This window comes from Dendropsophus ebraccatus, chromosome 13, assembly GCF_027789765.1.
Source record: "Dendropsophus ebraccatus isolate aDenEbr1 chromosome 13, aDenEbr1.pat, whole genome shotgun sequence".
Lineage (NCBI taxonomy): Eukaryota > Metazoa > Chordata > Amphibia > Anura > Hylidae > Dendropsophus > Dendropsophus ebraccatus.
Genome location: NC_091466.1, coordinates 8,195,940 through 8,209,722, shown reverse-complemented (window position 1 = coordinate 8,209,722; position 13,783 = coordinate 8,195,940).

Genomic DNA, 13,783 nt, shown 5'->3' with positions numbered 1-13,783 from the left:
TCTATGACAATTCCAAGATATTGAAGTCTGGTACACGGCTCTACTGTTTTGTCCCTAGCAAGGGGTACCCCAAAGCATTCGCACATAGCACGGAAAGAGTTAAGCAACTGTGCACATTCGTTGCTATCCCCCGAGCCGACAAATAAAAAGTCATCCAGATAGTGTAGGGTAGAGGAAGATGCACATTCACTCTGCAATACCCATTCTAAGAAGGAACCGAATGCCTCAAAATAATAACAGGACAGTTTGAAGCCCATGGGTAGAGCTTTATCAAAAAAATATTGGCCATCAATCATAAAACCTAGAGAATTGTACCCATGAGGGGCTACTGGAAGTAGTCTAAAGGCGGCTTCAATACCTGCCTTGGCTAGTAATGCATTTTTACCTTTATTCCTGACCAGATCAATGGCATCTTCAAAGGAACTATAGGTGACTGGCAAGAGCTCTACGGAATCGTTTAAAGAGCTACCCTTGGGGAAGGAGAGGTGGTGTATAAGTCTGAAGGCATTCGGTTCCTTCTTAGGGATGAGACCAAGGGGGGAAATACGGAAACTAGAAAAGGGGGGGAAGTGAAAGGACCTTCTACCCGGCCTTCTCTAATTTCTTTAGCTATTTTTTGACGGACGACAGACAACCTGAGCGTAGCAGATCTAAGGTTATTAACTGTAGTGCAACCCACCCCTTTAAATTCCGGGACTTCAAACCCCTGTAGAAATCCTGACAGCAGGAGCTTAGCCATCTGTGGGTTTGGGTACGCTGCAAGCCAGGGGAGCATTTTTCCCAGCATCACCGGAGTCTTGGCCCCTGGCCAGCGCATCCCTGGCGGAAGCGGACTGCTGTGAGGCAATTTTCTTAAAACATTTTGATACTGGATGTGCCCCTCCACAATGGGCACATTCGTGTTTGTATTTACATGTGCCATACCACTTACATTGTGAATCATTGAACGCGAAACAAACTCCTTTGCGAAAGGAGCTGTTTGCAGTTGGAGACACTGTGTTTCTAGACCTTTGTGGAATCATGAATTGAATCCATAGGCCGACATCCTTCTGCCCCCAAGATATGTTAGGGTGCACTGCCATTTTTTGTCTGTACATTTCATCGTACAATAACCATGCATTCCCTCCAAAGTTTCGATATGCCTCTAAAATAATGTCAATATGTTGAAACAATAACACACTATAATTAGGACACTTTTCCCCTAAGACCGCTGCATAAATACAAAAAGCTTGTAGCCAGTTGTGAAACGTTTGAACCACTGGGGGGCGCTTACGCTCCTCCTCTTTCTCATCTTTTTTCTCTACTTTGTCTTTATAGTGCGGCAATAGGGTAAAAATATCAATGTATTCCTTATTCCAAATCTTTTCTTTTACCGTAATAGGTAAATGGTAACCGAGTGGAGAGATCCCACAAATCAAAGCCTCTTTAAGACACACGTCAGACACACCTGGCTTAGACACCGGAACAGCAGAAGCAGCTGCTTCACTGACAGGGGACCACACAGAGGTTAAGGCAGGCATCTCCCTATCTGGAGTAGGAGTGACCCATGCCTGTTTACATCCAGGGTTAGTAGGATTAGCAGAAACCTGACTAAGTTCACCCAGCATTCGAAAAAAGGCAGTCATACCAGAAATCACTGTATCATCTAATGGCAAGTGCTCTGTGGAGAGGGGGGGTGGGGGGGGAATCCTGCTAGCAGGAGACTCACCAGACACCGGAGCGCGAATCTCCTCCTGAGTCGCGGCCCCTCTCACAAGCCCTGAGGTAATGGCAGCTGGCCCTCTTCTACTGTGCCCAGCGCGCCTCCTGCCCGTCCGTGACGGCGGCGACACTTTCTTCTTCTGTCGGCGGAGTTTGCCGGTGGCCTTGCGACGTTGCGGCGGTGGGCCATCGGGAATTGTGTCTTCGGATCTTCGCTGAGCGGAACGTCGGCGAGCCGCTGATCTCTTCTCCGGTCTGGCAGCGGCACCTTCATCTGAAGAGGGTCCGTTCCTGGTGGCTTCTGCAGGTAATTCCCGACTTGTCCCCGCCACTTCTCTCCCCCGTTCCGGAGACTGCAAGTCTAAACACTGACGGAGCCAATCTTCTCCGCCCAGGCCAGTTGCTTTAGAAAGTACTTTATAGTATAATTCCTCCATGTCCACTGAACAGCTGATGATCGGGTGAGGAGAAGAGGTGAGGTAATCCTGTGACGAGATGAGGTGACAGGGAGATGTGTTCTTCTTGTTGCTCTCGCTGACTGAGAAGCTGTTCCCGCCTTCTATCCTGTATGAAACTCTGTGGTCACATGCTCTCCTCCTTTCCTCCAATCAGAATTCTCCAACTGCTTCTGTGGAGAGACTGCTAATCTGCCTGGCCACTGTTATGCTTCTATTACCACTAGCGCAGAGTAAACACAGACCTTCCTGAATACATTAACCCTTTATCTCCGTTTTGGAAGGAGCAGAGGCAAACCCCATGAGCCCCTTACATTAAGCATTCCAGGGGCTTGACATACCCGGTGGTGGCTCATCCTGCGGCACTGCTGACACGCTTCCAGGTCTGGCCACATGGAGCAACTGCCTAATGCCCTCCGCCACTCCTATTTAATTGTATACTAGCCATGTGCGCCGAGCCACCATGTCTGACCAGGATGCCAGGTACTAGGACCCAAAGCCGCAGCAAATCCAACTTGATGTCTCTTATTACGTCCCACGACTTCAGGACAACAGAATCATTGCCCCCCCCACACACACACACACACACAAAAGTGCAACACTAAAATGTCAGGGTACCTGTCCAAGCCGTCATAGTACTGTAATTCTGGCAGCGCCCTGCCCCACATCAGAGACGGCAACCGATCAGACTTGTTGAACCTCAACTGTCTGCCATCTGCCCTAACATCAGCTCGCTGCGTCCCCCCAGCAGCGAACAAATTACCAAAAATCCACGCCAGAGGCACCCGACCTGTAACCAAAACAAAACAGAACCGCACGTAACCTCTGCCTGTCACAACTCCGGTGGGAATCTCTCTGATTCCCACCTCCCAATCCTTTTCATAACTGCATCCCCAAGGCCCCACCTGGCGGCCTCCGTAGCCGCCCTTATACAAAATGAGTGGGAAGCATACTCGCTTGCTCTCAAGCCTTTTCCCTCTAGACACTTCCGAAACACCACCACAAACTGGAACTGCAACAGCGCAGTCCTATCCACATGACGCAATAGCGTACCCAGGCCGTCCGACCTCTGTGCGAGATACTTTTCCAAGCACATCACCAGACACCGCTCTGACCCCTACAACCGTGCCAGCGTCACTACCATGCCTTTTCCTAACTGATCCGTCTTTGACCTCTGCACCTTACATGTCATCCCCTCTGACCCGATGACCACATCCTCAAACCGCAAACCCCCACCTGTCGTCTTACTCTTAGCCACAAGCTCTAAGGCCCAAAATACCCCAAAAATGCCAGTGTGAATGCTACACTCAACAAGTCCGCCTCATACTGGGGACTACACACCAGATCTACTCTTCTACACAGTGACCTCAGCAAAGAAACCTTGTTGGGCTGTCGATTGTCCACCGCTTTACCACTGCCCTATTACCCCCGCATAGCTTACATACCAGAAATCCCTTAGTTGCATCTGCCAAACCCCTTAACATGAACCAGAACACAATGGCCGCCAACTACCGTCCTTCACTGCCTCCAACAACTTCTCTCACCTCCGCCAAGCCCCAGAGTACACCGAATCGGCGCCACAGAGACCCCAAGGCTACGTCCCATAGCATACCTTCCCCTCGGCCTTTGCTACCGGTTCCAGCCGACGGAAAAGATCCAACTGTAAATGATACAAAGAATCAGCCACCTTGTTATCCACTCCCGAACATGCACGGCTACACAGGGCGCATTTAACTGTTTCCCCACTTAACTAAATGCCGCATAACACGAATAACCGGCAGCCAATTGGCCGTCTGTCGGTTAATTGCCTGGAAACCCCCATGTTGTCACAACAAAAATGAACCCTCTTATTTGCGAGCCGATCCCCCCAGCTCTTCGTCACCAGCACAATAGGGAATAGCTCTAACAGCAGCAAGCTCTTCAGCAACCCTGCTACCCTCCAAGCCTCCAGCCATTCCCAGGCACACCACTGACCCTAGGAGAAGGCCCCATAACCAATCGCTTCCCCCTCGTCCATGTACAACCCAATATCCGCACTAGTTACTGCCTCCCCCAACCAAACAGTCCAGGAAGGTCCCCCACACCTCTCACAAGTCCTCCCTCACTTCCACTATCAGCCACAACAAATGGTGAGGTAAAACAGCCCCCGCCGTGACCATAGCCAGCCAGCCGCAAAAAACCCTCTCTATCCCCTCCAAATCGACCACTATTCCTAAAAACGTGGCCCTTGTCCATTGCTAGCAGGACGCCAAATGAGGCCACCACCCTCTATGTGGTATACAACATAACCAAACAAACGCTCCCTCCGCCTGGACGCACAAACAAAAAGTCATCCAGTTTGTGTCAAACACAGACGTCCAGACGGCCTCTCATTTCACCACACACGTATGAAAAGTGCTGAACATCTCAAAGTACAACAGGAAATAGAACAACCCATAGGCAACCAAGAGTCACTGAAATATTTCCCCAAAATCCCCAACATACAGAACTGTCCCACCAGATGGATGGGCGGACCGCTCTGCACTGATGAAGTTCATTACATCTCAGCCAAGCTTCCCCCCCCAAACTCTATACGCCTCCCCGATGGAGTCCATGTAACAAAATAACAAGGAACAATGCTCTGGCGCCTTCTCCCCAATCACGCTGGTAAGAATGGCAAACGCCTGCAGCCAGTTAGTAAAAGTTCGAGGCTCAGACAATGTAGTAAGAGGAAAAATTCAGGGAAAAAAAGCTTAATAAATGGGCTGCAATAATGTACAAAATCCTAATCCATTTTATTATACATAATCCCACAATACAAAGACTTTTAAAAAGACAGAGCGATGTAAGGCCCAAAGTGCACCATGCATCCCGCACACACCAATGACAACAGAGAAGCTGTCTGTATAAGACCAAAGTGACAAATAGTACAATGCACCAACCTGGATAAGTAAGGTGCCCTAGTGCAATGCACAAATACATATCACCTACAATAGCATATGGATGGAATCCAAGAAGAAACAAATATAGAAATGTGGTCAAAAAATGTGCAAGTGCACAAAACCGTGATGTGATAAACCACAACTCAGATACAAAAAGGAAATGCGCTAAATAAAGCCGATCAAGCACAAAAGTGTGTGGAAAAAATATTCAGAAAATGAAAATGAAAAAAAACAAAAAAACAAACAGGCATAAAGTCACATGGTCCAGATCTCAATGACCATGGTCCAGCACGTGCACATTTTGTGACCACCTTTATATAAGAGTGTATTCTTGGATTCCATCCATATGCTATTATAGATGATATGTATTTGTACATTGCACTAGGGCACCTTACTTATCCAGGTTTGTGCATTTTACTATTTGTCACTTATACAGACAGCTTGGTGTGTGGGGGATGCATGGTGCACTTAGAACATGCAGAGAGGCATGCAGGGCCCAATGTATGTTTTAAAATGTTTTTAAATGTCTTTGTATTGTGTGGTTATGTTTAATCAAATTGAATTGGATTTTGTACATTATTGAGGAGGTGCAACCCATTTATTAAGCTTGACCTGTGGTATTGCAGATTGTGGGGTAAAAACCTGTTACCAATAAAACGCCTCCCTTCCGTACTTACCCCAAATAAAGGACACCACACACTGCGGGACAATGGAAAATGATAGGCCACAGCAGCCTCTTTGTTACAGGAAAACATACAATATTAACTAACACTTACAAAATACAATTATGTAAACATTTCCCATGTAACCCGTAACAATAACCCATAACCAGGGGAGGTCACAGATAGCCCATACAGAGCAGTACTCATGCTATCACTAATCCTCAGTCACGCCACGCAAACTCAGGGCCGACAAATATGTCAGGTACTGCGACACCCTGGTTTATAAAGAACCACTGTCTAAGTGGTAACCATCAAACTGTGGCCCAACTTAGTTGCCAGCTACCAGCCAGGGGTTCTCCAATACCACCTCAGTCATGACCCTCCCTCCACCACTGCGAGGAAGCACGACCCCTTGTGCTTTCCAATCCCTCCACACATGCACTGCCTTCTCTAAACTATCCTGCAGGTTAGAACACCACAAATCCATCCCTACATCATTCAAATGGACTCCATCACCAAGTCCTTGTGCCAAATAACAATCCCCCATTTCGGGCCACAAACCGCGACACCCCACGATTGACTCGCCCCCTAGCATAGTTAATCCTCTCCACCGAGCGAGCGTAACGTCACACCAAGCGAGCCGCCATCTCGGACCTAACAACAATGATCCCTGGATACAAATCCCAGTCTCAGTAAATCGAACTTTATGTCACGTATGAGATCCCTAGATGAATGAACCCCCATGCCGTTCTCCCCCAAATGTAGCACCAGGATGTCAGGGGAACGATTAGCCCTTGCACAAAAATGGATTTTGGGTAGGACTCCACAACATGCCGCGTACCCCCAGCCAACACACATGCACCTCACGTCATGGGAAGCCCAGCTGCCTGCCCTCGGGTCTAACATCCACTCACACGGTACACGTACGAGTGCGCCGCGATCCACACAAGGCAGGTCCCATCTAAAAAACAAAGACACAAATGCAAGGGAGCACAACAGGACACAGAACAATCCCAACAAACCCAGAAGCACAGAAGAACGGAACCTGGCAGACTCCCACCTCCCAATCTGCCGAACCACAGTATTGGCAGGGCTGTAGGGCACGGCCTCCATTGTTGCCCCTATATTAAACGAATGGAACACATGAAGTCAGAAGGCCCATTTTCTATTATTTCAAAACATCACCTTAAATAAATAAATACTGACAACATTTACTGGTGTGAACTGGCCACAATGTTTTATTAAGTAATAATTAATTTATTAAATATAACATTTCATAAATAACTTCTTTTAAAGAATAAATGAATTCATACAATAACAATTCCAATGAACTTCATAACATAGCTGGCCCACAGAGCATGGCCCCGTGACCATTACTCCATCTTAATAAAACATTGTGACATGGCTTAAAAGGACTCTTTATTAAAAGAGGGGGGGAGGGGGGGCGCTTCTGCTGCTCCAGGATCTGACTGAGCACAGGTCACAGGAGGCCTTTTCCCGCTCAGGTATGTCAACCAATGCACATCTGCCCGGAGACATGACATCACTCCACCACAGGCCAATAGTGACTCAGCTTTCCTTAGGCATACAGACCTGTATTAAAACAAGTAAGGGAAACAGGGGGGAGAGAGAACAGCAGAAAACAATTCTTGGCCTCTGACCTCATGTGTCCCCAATGCTATAGCATTGGGGGGCCCTTCCAAAACCCCCAGCTGGCAAACCCAATCCCTCCAACTTTGTACTACAACATACAAAAATTGCGATAGGACCTTTCCATCCTGATGCATCAAAAAGGGTCCCCCATACCCAGTAGGACGCACCGCCAGATAATCCTCCACAAACCTCACCGAACAAGCTGCCTAACCTGTGACCGGATACAACCCAATCCACCGTCCCCTCCCCACCTGATCCGTCTTATAACACCTGAACCAACAAGACATCTGCCCTCGTTCCCAAACCACCTCCCCCATCTGAATTTCGTCACCCAACTTACATGATCGGCTGACTAACTCGCTGATTCTAAAGGCCCCAAAACCATCCAAGCCACTGATCAACCTCTGTAACAAATCAAAAGATATCGGCCTCCTCTGATCCCTGGAAACCCGAGACTTCTTATATCTTACCCCCACCTAACGCACTATAAAGTCCTTTGTTACATTTGGCACCCCAAAACCTCAAACCAGTATGACAATCCAGCTAACATCCGAACTAAACCAGATGCCGAAACCCCCTGCCTCAAACGCATCCCCACAGAACTGAAGCCATTCACACCACACTGCTGCCCTGCCACGCCAAGTCGACCTTCTAACAGCGTGTTCCATCAGTCCAACCTCTGTCCTCAAAGCAGACTAGACAGAAAGTCCGGGCAGAATTGCTCCCACTGTGAACGATAAGTGTGCATTAGCAATGGAGTTCCTGACCCCTGGAAGATGACAAGCAGACAGCAACAGCTACAACATGCAAATCCTGCAGCTTGTCCAACTGCAAACAGCATTCCATCGACACCGAACTGAACTCGATACCCAGAAAGCGAATCACCATCACTGGAGCGAATCACCATCAATGGACCCTCTGTCTTATCCTGTTCAATTGTACGCAAAAGGACAGAACAGTCATCGAGATATTGTAGAACTGACTGCAAGCCAGCTTCCACACGACCCACTCAATGAAGGTGCTAAACATCTCGAAGTTTGAACAAGAAATCGAGCACCCCATTGGAAGGCAACAATCAATGTAATACTGCCCCTCCCACATACAGCCCAACAAGTGAAAATAGTCCGGGTGCACTGGCAGGAGGCGGAAAGCCGCGTCTATATCGGTTTTCCCCATAAGCGCCCCTGGCCCACACCGCCGCACCAAATCCACCGCCCGATCAAACGAAACACGCCGTCGAACAAGCCTCCTGCTCTATATCATCATCCCCCCCCCCCCTTCCCCTTTCCTGCAGGGTGAGATAAATGATGGATCAGGCGAAACTTATTGGGTTCCTTTTTAGGTATTAAGCCCAAAGGAGAGACCCAGCAGGAGTCCCCGAATGGACCCACCATGCACTGAAAGACCACTTCCTTACCCTATTTCTCGCCCACCACCTCAGGTTGGACCCGAGCCAACTACAAAAAGCGGGCCGAATCTTAAAATGTCGGCGCGCATGAGCGCCATAAGCTCACTAATCTTGGAGTGACAAAGGTCATTTCCCCACCGCGTGTACAACCAGGATCACAGGGCCTGTGGTAACACCAGCAATAGACATTACTTCAGACAGGACCTGGGGCCAACGAAGCCCCCGAATGCCTCTCCAAAACACCTCAATATGTTGAAAGTCAAGACTTCTGCCTCCAGGACAGATTTCGACACGTTGCCCAGCCCGAAAGATGTAAGAATGGCCAAGTATCCATACCGTTGGAGGAACCACTTCTGAAAAAGAAAAACAATTAGTCACTCACAAAAGTAACTCAGGTCTAACATAACGGGCGTAACAAGCCGAACGCCAGCGACCGATCTTCATGACCGCCAATTCAGGCAAACCAGCTCTCGCAGCCTCCGTCACCGCCCCAATGCGAAAAGAATGAGTACCGTACTCTTTCAGAGATAAGCCCAGCGCAACAAGCAATTTACAAAACATGGCTTTGAACTGAAAAATCATCAGCGTAGAGCCATCCTGATGAACCAAAAACTGCTCTGAGCAGGTTCTGACTCAAATAATCCTTTACCAAACTCTCCGGGCAAACCACGCCAACGACGGACCATAACGGCAGCCACATCCCCCGACCATACTGATCTGTCTTCGATCGCCTAATCCTAAACCTAACTGCCCCGTCCCCCGAAACCACATCAACGCTGCGCAGCCCCCCTGGCTTGGATTTAGAAGGAGGGAGGAGTTCGCCTATTCTCAGCGATCCGAAAAAAGCCAAACCGAAAGCCACTGCGAATAACACGCTCTCATACGGAGAACTGCACACCGCCGGGCAAGAATGAATCATCTACACTAGCAGCTGATAGGAAACCAGGCGCTGTTGGTCAACCTTCACCCCTTTCTTCTTCCATCCTTTAATAGCCTGCCTGATCAAAAATGCCCCATTGACATCCCCCCAACCCAAAAGCTTAAAATAAAAGGAAACCCCCGTGAGCTTGCGCTTCGCTACAAAACCCGAAGCACCAGATGCCCTAATGACCAATAAAAATTCCACCGTAATCTCCAACCTGGCTGTCTCATCGCCCGCGGCATTTCTTCCTCGGACTAAGTAGCACTACTCCTCCCACGCCTTACCATGTAATCTCCACGTAGCAGGCGTCACTGAAGAAGATATCATTCCCATCATCTGAGGTCCACGAGATTCCACAAAAGCTCCGGACAAGGCCTGCCCACTTCCTTGGCTCCAGGCAGGAGAGCTCTGAACTCCTGCCAACAAAATCAGAACAAGGCATCAGCAACAGAATTATGAACGCCAGGAACATGACGAGATCTAAAATATATATTATATTCCAAACAACGTAAAACCAAATGTCTAAGCAAACTGATGACCGGAGGAGAAGAGGAAGACAAATTATTGATCCAACGAACAACCCCCAAATTGTCCGACCAAAAGCATATATGGCGGTTGGCAAGAAGAGGACCCCAAATCTTGACTGCAACCACAATGGGAAAAAATTCTAAAAGGGTCAAGTTCCTACAGAGACCCAATTCGATCCACTCCACCGGCCAAGAGTCCGCACACCATTCATTTCCCAGGATGGCCCCAAAACCTGCCACCCCTGCCGCATCAGTAAATAAAGCCAATTTGTCGTTGGTCATTCTCGTACCCATTAAGCAAGTGCGACCATTATAGGAGCCCAAAAACTCTTGGTGGCTAAAGAAAGCCGTCTAGAAAAAATTCTCCCCATGGGCATAACACGGCAGGCAAACACTAGAAGGCCCAATAATGATTGCATCTGCTTAAGGGTAACCTTAGAAACGGCCAGGAAACCAGCTATCATGTCACCCAACTTTGACATCTTATCAGGGGGAAGACGGAAAAACATAGCCAAGGTGTCAATCTCAATACCCAGAAAAGTAAGCACCGTGGTAGGGCCCTCCGTCTTCTCCATGAATAAGGGAACCCCAAAATGTTGGATTTAGAACTGGAAAGTGGACAACAAATGTTGACAGGAAGTATCTTGAGGAGAACCGACAAAAAGGAAATCGTCTAAATAATGTATAATGGGACTGGAGCCCGTTTCATAACGCACCACCCACTCCAAGAAGGAACTGAAAATCTCAAAGAAATGGCACGAAATGGAGCAGCCCATCGGAAGACACATGTCTTAATAAAATCTGCCCTCCCACTGGAAACCAAGCAAATGATGGCAATCGGGGTGAACCGGTAGCAGTCGGAAGGCAGATTCAACGTCGGACTTGGCCATGAGAGAGACCAACATAATAGCCTTGTCGAAAGACACGTACGAGACTGATGCATCATCCGCCGAAATCCCATCGTTGAGCGATGAACCCTTAGGATGAGACAGATGATGAATGAGCCTGTACTTCCTTTTTGGGCACAACCCCTAACGGGGACATTCTAAGATTAGAAAAAGGAAGAGACACAAAGGGGCCAGCAACCCTACCCAAAGAAACCTCTTTGGCAATTTTGTTAACGGTAATAACTGAATGCTCACGAGCAGACTTTAAGTTCTCAGAAAACTGAGGACAACCTGAATAATTGAAAGGAATAAAGAAACCAAATTAAAAACCTTCCAATAAAACTGCAGCATCAGATCTATTGGGGTATATTTATAACCAAGGGCGCATCGCGATTGCGCTCACCGGCGTCCTTGACCTCGGAAGGGGTAGGCTTATTGATCTGTCGAACGGACGGGCTGGGACATTGCAAGGCTGCATGGGCTCCCCCACATGAGGAGCACTTGTGCTTGTACTTGCACAAGCCTGCAAACCTGCAGCTGCCCTCGTTAAAGAGCCAACAGGCCCCTGGTCTACATACGGCCAACGACCCCGAAGTGGAGGCTGCGCCCTGAAAGGGCTGAACTTTGGGTGCCATCATGAGGCGAAGCCACACATCAGTGGCCCTGACTCCCCAGCCGGTATCTGGCTGCAAAGCCAAGCGCCGTCGAAAATCTTCATCATACCCCCACCAGGCCGACCCCCACCCCATGCGATTTATACGCACTATAGATGCTGTCAAAATAGACAAACAATTCAGAGCAGCGCTTAGGATGCTTCTGACCCATGACACAACCGAGGACTGAAAAAGCCTAAATCCAATTGTTCATGGTCGTGCACACACGGGGCTTCCTGAAATCCGCTGCCCTAGAATTATCCGTGAAAACCCGCCTCTCCTTATCTACCGTGAACTGATCAGCTGAAATAAGGGACCAAATGTCCACATATTGGTTAGCCCAGATCTTCTCTTTAACCTCTGCGTCCAAGTGTGCCCCCAAAGGGCTGATACCACAAAAGAAAGCCTCCTGATAGATACCAGCCCTCGGGGGGGGGGGGGATTGGAATCAGGGGAAGCAACTTGGGGGGTGGCCGCAGTGGCAGGAGAAAGCTTACACAAAATAGATTGTAAAGTGGATAAAACCTCATTATTACCTGATTCACCAGGACCCCAGGCCTCGGCAAAGTTAAACTCACCACTACCAGACGCGGCCAGAACGCCAACAGGAACAGGCGGACGGACATCCAGCCCCACCGATTCAGGAATGGGGATGACAGCAGACACGTGTGTTCTGGCAAAAGCAGATGATCTCCTAGATGAAAAAGAAGTATCCCTGCGTCCACATTGACCTCTCGGGCTCTGATCAGACACCTCCAAGGCACTCGAAGAACCGCCAGAAGTAGACGGGGACTGCCAGCGGGAGGATCTCTAATGCCTACGGCTATCGGAGACCCTGGATCGTTGTCTGGAGCGGCGATAATGGTGACCAGACGACCTGCAGCGATGATAACGCCGAGGACTCTGAGAGCCGGGCTCTCTTCCCTTACCAGACCTTGCTGGGGAGGATACCGCAACACTGCCAGAGAAGAGGCCACACGGGGCGGGGCGCACCACACACTCCTGCCCTGTCCCGCAACACGATTCCTCCCGGCACGGCTGTGGGCCCAGCCAGGCATATTGGGCACAGCCACCGCTGGAGGGTCCCAGGTGGCACAGGGCGAGGCTTCAGGGCTCAGGCCCATCGGTGGATGGGAGCGCTGGCCATTCACGCTACAGGCAGTATCGGGGAGTGGGCAGCGTGTCCGACCCAGGGTCCCTGGCCAAAGCCGGCTGCAGGACACACTGTACCCACTCCTCCGCATTCTCCAGGGCCACGGCCCGGACTGAAGCCAAAAGGGCTTCCAGGGACATGAGGGGGCTGCAGGAGCAGAAAGAAGGGGGGGGGGGGGGGTGAGGTATAAATGTGAGAGTGTGAGACATTGTACCTGCCTACTTTTTGCTACCTCACACCGGGCGGGAATAGAGTACTTCCTCCCGCCCTCCTATATACCTCTATAGCTCCTCCCCTCACGTGATCCACTCCTCCCTGTTCACCAAGCCACACTACACTATGGCTGCGCCCCGCTCCGTTGCTTTCCTGATAGGCCCAAATCAGCAATCACCCCACCTCCTCCTCCTGTCGCTCCCAGTGACCCAGTGTCCTGCAACTGCCCCACCACACTTAACCCCCTCCTGCCCACCCCTTCATGTGCAGGCTGGCACTAGGCTGTGCCCGTTTTCATCCTGCCTGCAAATTATTCAACAAGGGGGTTGGTGTATAAGCTAACATGCCCCTATCCTATGTCCCATGCCCCAGCGGCTTTACACCTTGCAGGGAGACGCGATAGCGACATGGAAGGACTCACCTGCAGAGTAATGGAAGTGCTAAAGAAATACAAACCAAGGGCTGACTAGAATAGAATCCTGCGGCAGAAGGAAGAGCAATGGACATTTACACTGAACCTTCTGGACTTATCCATCTATATATATGGTATATGAGCTTTACATAAGATTCTGACTGACATGGAGAGAATTATATGGATATTAGATGTTACTACTTACTGACATCTACG